We start from the raw sequence: 7792 nt of genomic DNA on the forward strand, positions 1-7792 counted from the left end.
TTGAGGAACTAATTGTGAGTTATCAGTCAGTTGATGCATGCATGCACTCAACTAGTGTACTCCAGATAACTGAAGATTCCCTCATCAGAAACTCATGCATGTCTATTCTGAGAAAGACCCAGTTGAGCTAAATATCAAGGACAGTGTACTATCAGTTGCATGTGTTTTCCTATAAAGGAAACTCATGCATGCAGTCAAGGTAAGTTTCCTTAAGGATTGTGCAGTTTTGACAGTGTGTTAGAGTAGTGTGTGAGAGCAATGTTCCACTGGGTGAAGGAGAATCATCCCAAAGGAACTGCGCAAGGAAATAGGAGCTTGGAGGGCAGAGGAGAAGGCTTGTGAGAAGCTTTGATTTCCTGTGAGCATCCATGAGGATTGTACTGAGAATTGGCTAGCTGTGAGAGCTAAGGCTTTGTATAATTCTGATTTATTTCCACCTTGTATGATAATACAGATAGTGGGGTTTTTAGCTGAGGCTTTCCCCTGAGTATTTTCTGTGTTTCATGTGCATTGATTCTTCTTCTTCTCATTATATGTGTTCAGCTCGATCTTGCTCAATCTTTAAGCTTCCGCAAATTAATAGTAGAATTAGATTATAGTATTTTGCCTTGGTATATTGCATTATCGGATTAATCTACAGTCAGTTTTTCTACAGAGGTCTCAGAGCGAAATTGGTAGAGAATTTTCATCATTTCTACATGGTATCAGAGGTAGCTAATCTATAGAGAAATTTCTACATGGTATCGGAGCCAGGTTTATCAGAGCAGTGAACAGTATACAGAGAACAGAATTCAAAGTTTTACGTTCGGGGTTGCAGGTGCAAATCAAATTCATATCATACTTCAATTGAGATGGGACATTATGCAACTAATTTCCCATCGAAGAAGTCCAATAAGGGATCCTCGGAAGGATCGGAAGGTGAGGCATTAGCCTCTCAGTTCGAAATGTACTTTATCCTCATCGCATGCATGGTGTCAACGATGACTGGTTGTGTTTGGTATCTTGACAGTGGAGGCTCATTCCACATGACCGACGATAAAAGTTTATTTAGTGCCTTGGAGGAGAAAGACCTCAAGATGCGCATAGAGATGGGTGACGACGGAAGGTATAGTGTTTCAGGAGTGGGCATAGTTGCTTTTCAGAGGGAGCATGGAGCTCCTATCACCTTGATAGATGTGAAGTATGTGCCTTGACTAAAGAAGAACTTGGTATCGGTCATGATGTTGGAGGACAAAGGCTATGATGTTGTCTTCTGTAAGGGAAAGGTTTTCTTTAGACACATCACCACGGGATAGGTGAAACAGATCGATTCACGAGTTCAAAACCTGTATTCTCTTGAGGTTCAAGATGCATGCAAAGCCTTTAGGAGCAAGGAAAATGTTAGAGACTTGGTGGTTGAGAGGGAGAGTAAATTACCTCTCAACATGCAGCCCGAGAAGAAGTCTCAGACAGTTGTGGAGGAACCACAATTGGAGAAGTGGGCAGAGGGATCACATGCAGCCATACCTCCAGGTGTGAGGTGGGGCGATGTGAAGTGATCATCCCAAGAAGGCTGAAATTGGGCAGGGTCCATTGAGAGGTTTTATCTCATGGATCGTACCTTGTTACGGGAGCCCAAAGTACATAGTAGCGGGAGGAATCAATGGGATTGATGCAGTTAGAGGTCAAAGTGACAGAGGCTAGAACAGTCAGATATTGAAGAGCGTAGAGAAGGATTAACAACAATGTAGAAAGGCAGAGTCAGCCGAAGCACAAATTTTTCAGTTGACAGAGGAATTAGCAATCAGAGACATTGATGACAGATGCATCATATTGATTTAGGTTGGATGTTTTTTGTTTCTGGAGTTGTTGGAGAAACAACACTAGAGAGAAGTGTTGCATGCATAACATTCCAAAGGTTCATGATCGGGATCGAGTTGAATTCCTTTTTTGTTGAGAGGGAGTGTTGAAAATAGCAACAAGAAATGATAAAAAAAGAATCCAGAATATTCCAATTTTAATTTGTCTTTGAATTAAAATTGTGAATTAAAATCGAATTTACTCTCACTAGCTGCTTGGAAATAATTAATTAATTCATTATGGATTAATTAGTTGGAGAAATTCAAGTTAGAAGTCTTTCTTAAGTCATGCAAGAGTTATCCCTTAAATTAAGGAGATTGTCCCTTAATTAAGGAGATAAGATTGAGTTATATTTGAGTTGTAATTAGTTAGCTCAGTTCAGTGAGTTAAGTCCATTTAAATTACTTCCAAACTATTTGAGGAACTAATTGTGAATTATCAGTCAATTGATGCATGCATGCACTCAACCAATGTACTACAGATAACTGAAGATTCCCTCATAAGAAACTCATGCATGTCTATTCTAAGAAAGATCGAGTTGAGCTAAATGTCAAGGACAGTGTACTATCAGTTGCATGTGCTTTCCTATAAAGGAAACTCATGCACGCAGTCAAGGTAAGGCTCCTTGAGGATTGCGCAGTTCTGACAATGTGTTAGAGTAGTGTGTGAGAGCAGTGTTCCACCGGGTGAAGGAGAATCATCCCAGAGGAACTGCGCAAGGAAATAGGAGCTTGGAGGGCAGAAGAGAAGGCTTGTGAGAATCTTTGATTGCCTTTGAGCATCCAGGATGATTGTACTGAGAGTTGGCTAGCTGTGAGAGCTAAGGCTTTGTATAATTCTTATGTATTTCCACCTTGTATGATAATACAGATAGTGGGGTTTTTAGCTGAGACTTTCCCCTGAGTATTTTCTGTGTTTCATGTGCATTGATTCTTCTTCTCTTGGTTATATGTGTTCAACTCAATCTTGCTCAATCTTTAAGCTTCCACAAATTGATAGTAGAAGTAGATTATAGTATTTTTCTTTGGTATATTGCATTATCGGGTTAATCTACAGTCAAATTTTCTACAGAGGTCTCAAAGCGAGATTGGTAGAGAATTTGCAGAATTTCTACATGGTATCAAAGGTAGTTGGTCTATAGAGAAATTTTTACAAATTGTGTTCCCACTCTTCAAGCCATTACATAGATATATACTCATTTATAATATCAAGTATCATTTACATTACAAATATCAGGGGAAAACATATTAAGGGTGTCACAATGATCTCCACAACTGATTAAAATTGATAGTCCCAAATGATGATGAAAAGGTATCCATGTCTAAGATCTTGTCGATAGCTTTCCAATGCCACTTGAACGAGGTGAAATGAACAATGTATCAAAAAGTTATAGATTGGTGGATTTCTTGCCAAACAAGAAAAAAGATGTGCAGGGTTGACATGTGGCATCACCAGGGATTGACACATTTTTGTACGGATGATGACATGGAAATACAAAAGCTAATATCAATGTTAATGTGGCAATATGGAAAGTGGCAAGTGGAAATATAGACAATGACATGGCATAACAGACGATAGTATGGATGCTAACATGGTGTTGATGTGGCACTGTTGACATGGCAGGTGTGCTAATGTGGCAAGCTAACATGGCATGATGATAGGTTGACACATGGTATGGTAGACATGGCTCAGCTACATACTGCCACATCGAACCATGTGGACCAACTACGTGCTACCACATGGAGAAACTACAAACAACAACATGGCTATGATATGACCCAACCAATGACTACCATGTGGGCCTTTTACAACGATGTGGAAATGCAAATATCTTGTACTCAGTCAATGGTTGTTTCGCGTATTTTATTGATTCACATGGTTAGAAAATATTAAAGTCATGATTATTAAAGCATAACATGTGGCAGATTATTAAACCAAAAATCAATCATTATATCTCAAAAATCAAATAGAATTGAGGATTAAGCTCATGACCTACATTATATAAATCATATGCCTTACGATTGACCTTGCCTTGGTGTTTTGAAACATATTATGCAGAAATTCATTTAAGGTGTACTTTCTAGTAGTGTTTTGTGAAATAAAGGCCATAAAGCCTTTTTTTTTGCAAGAAACAAATGGGAAGATTATTCCAACAGTATTTTGGTCTCCCTAGAGCGATACTGAAGGCATTTTATTATAGGTTGTAGATCATATGAGATGTAACAAAGTACATAAAGTGTATTTTACATCTTATTAATTGATTGGTTGCTCATTAGAAGCAGACCCAAAAACGTAGCCCAAGAGGCGTGAATTGCGTTATCAACTTATATATTTTTTGTTTATTCTTTTTTCTTGTTCATTTCTTAGTTGAAATCTTTTCAATTATCCAATATTTTTTAAGAACAAGTTAAGGAAATTTTCAAGTTAACATCCACATGCAATTATAACATTAATTTCAAATCAAGTTTAGTATTAGAGAAGGTTTGATCTAGGATTTGCAAAGTGTTGAATGCTTACAAGATCTAAACTCAAGCATGAAGAAGGATCACTTTCAGAGTTTAATCTTGAGAATGGTATGAGACAAATATTTCCATGACAAGTAATGGAACGTGAAGTGGAAGAAAACCTCATCAATTATGAAAGGATATTCAAAAGCCTTTTCTTGACATGAAAGCCATGGTGGAACAGTTGTACAAAGAACAAAGAAAAAAAGGATAAGGCCCAAGTCAAGTTAAATATGAAGGAGTTGGTAGTGGCCCTCCACTAATTACTCCAACTCCTCCCCCTTCTCCACCTCAAAAAGCGCAACCAAAAAATACTAATTCTAAATTTCCTTTATTAAATTTGGATGTGAAATCTGATTTTCCAATGTATAATGATGAATTTAATGAAAAAAATCCAAATCATTGGATTAAGAAAAATTAATTCTATTGTAGGGTTAAAATAATTATGGATGAAGAAGCTAATATTCAGCTAGCTACTCTCCCACTAGAAGGCACAATACTAATATGGTGGGAGAGAAATTTCAAGAAGGCCTTCATATGGAAGGTAAAATGGTATCTTCTTAGTATGAATTTATATATACATTAAAGAAGGAATTATATCCATCAGGACATATGCAACAAGCATTAATGCATTGACAAAAATATAAGACAAGGTAGAGGACAAAACGTGCAAGGTTATACTCAAGAGTTCTGAAAAAGGAATTTAACATTAGGCATTACTCTTTATACATAAGAAAATTTGTTAAAGTGCATTGGCAGGTTACATACTTATTTGAAGCATACTATTCTTATGTTTAATCTGGCTAATCTTGATGAAGCTTGTGTGCAAGAAAATCACATTAAATCAAGTAAAAGGAATGTTAATTATAGTTTCTCCACAGAATATGTTCAATCAAATGAAGGCAAGAACAAAGGAAAGGAGAAACAAAAATGGACAACCATAGTGAAAAGGGAAGATGAGAAGCCTTTGTGTTCCTATTACAAGAAGGAATGACATGATGAGGACAATTGTTGGAAATTGCATCTAGAACTAAAGCCAAAATGGTTCTAGGATCGGAATGGTAAGGTGAAGACCACAACCATAATCCAACAGGATCTTGGATTAGATTCAGGTGATGAAACTAAGATCACATTAATGGGAATACAAGGTATATATTTTGTTGCTCCAGTTCCTCTACTCATTTTACAAAATCTTAAGTAATACATGAGGAAAGGAAATGAATTGACTTGTTTCATATTAAGGTCATCTCAAAACACACTAAGATTGATACACTAGTTAATAGTGGATCCCAATTTAATCTTATTTCCGAGGAAATTCTTAATAAATTTGGATTGGAAACTAAGCCTCACATGTAACCATATTCTTTGGGTTGGGTATGTGAAAATGCTCAGTTACAGGTGACTAAGAAATGTAAACTAATATTTGTAATCACATCCAGTTTCATAGATGAGGTAGAGTTAGATGTGGTGCCACTTGATATTTGTGGGATTGTTTTGGGAAGTTTATATTTAAATGATACGAAGGCCATCTTTTACAAGGAGGAGAACAATTATCATCTTATCAATGATGGGATTTAGTTCACTATAGTGGCTCATAAAATTAAAACTAATTTATCTATTATGAATACATGATAGATGAAAAGGCCAGTAAATGCAAGCAAGAAATTTTCACTCATGTATGTAAAACCCGAGGATAATGATAAATCCAAAGCAATTAAAGAGTGTGATCCTAGAGATGAAATAGCTAATATTGTTTTTCACTATAATAAAGTGTTTTAGGATTCATAGGAATTACAACATAAAGATTTGCACCGTGCAAGCATCAAGGATCCAAGCTTATAACGTATGGTTGAGATTGAAATAAATCAATTGGACAATGTTGTTCCTATTAAGAAGAGCAAGCATATTGTTGATTCATTCTCAATGACAACTATACGTTCATTTTTCCTGCTAGTCTATTGTGTATAGTTATTAGTTGCAACAGTGAATACAAAAAAAAAAAAAAAAATTGACTCATTATGTCAACAATGTTATGATACTTTTCATCCTTATTGGATAGCTTGTAATGATAAGTCAAATATACACTATCTGAGCATGGTGGATGGATATCATACAAGTGAGGAAGCAGTGCCCTCACTTACTTTCTAAATAGATTAAAAATTTTGAAAGTCCAAAAGCTTCTTAATGGAGAGGCCTAATCCAAAAGTATCTCCATAATTGATCAAAATTGATGGCCTCAAATTATAATTAAATGGTCTTCATGTCAAACGGCTCGTCGAGATATTTCTAATGCCACTTAAATGGGGTCAGACGGACATTGTATGAGAAAATTATGGCCAGCTGAAGTTTTGTCCAAACAGGGAAAAATATGTGCAAGGTTGACAAGTGGCAGCACCCAAGACTGACACATCTCTGTAAGGATGTTGATTTGGTAGTACGAAATCTAGCATGGATGTTGATGTGGTAGCACAACAACTATCTGACATGACATAAAACAATACGGATATTTATGTGGCAGTTGACGTGTCGTTGAAACGACACTATTGACGTAGTGTTGATGTTGCACTACTAGTGTGGTAGGTGTGCTAATGTGGTAGGGTGACATGGCATGATGATAGGGAAACACATGGCATGGTTGACATGGATCAATGAGACTACCATGTGGACCAAAAAGAGACTGCCACATGTCATGATGTGGACAAACAAGATAGCTCCACAAGGCACCATGTGTACCAAGTACAGGCTGACATGTGGCACCACATGGAGCATCTACAAATTTCCACATGGATGCCACATGTCTCAATCAATGACCACCATGTGGCACCACATGGGCCTCCTAGAAGGATGATGTGCCAAGGAAAATATATTGTTATCAATTGGTGATTGGTTGGTGGATTTTATTGGTTAACTGGTTAGCGAATTTTATTGGTTCACGTGATTAAGAAATATTGAAGTCGTGATTATTAAACCATAGCATGTGGCATATTATTAAACCAAAAATCAATTTAGATCTGTACAAATCACATTATATTCCAAAATGCAAGCATGGTTGAGGGTTGAGTTTGCAACCAACATTGTATAAATCATATGCCTTACCATTGCACCATGGCTTAGTGTTGTGAAACATATGGTGTAGAAATTTATTTAAGATGTATTTTACAGCATCATTTTGGGAAACAAAGGCCATAAACCTTTTTTGTTTGTAGGAAATGGGTGGGAAGAGTATTACAACAGTCTTGTACTCTCCTTAGAGGGATCTTAAAGGAATTTTATTGAGAGTTGGAGATCATATGAGATGTAACAAAATACTTAAACTGCATTTCACATCTTATTAATCGATCGATTTCTCATTGGAAGCAGGCCTAAAAACATAGCCCAAGAAGGGTGAATTAGGTTATCAACTTGCATCTCTTGTCTTCATTTTTTTTTGTTCATTTATTCACGGCAGC

This window comes from Pinus tabuliformis, chromosome 1_1 (assembly GCF_031772625.1).
Source record: "Pinus tabuliformis cultivar Carrire ecotype Pingquan chromosome 1_1, CPIR1, whole genome shotgun sequence".
Taxonomy (NCBI): domain Eukaryota; kingdom Viridiplantae; phylum Streptophyta; class Pinopsida; order Pinales; family Pinaceae; genus Pinus; species Pinus tabuliformis.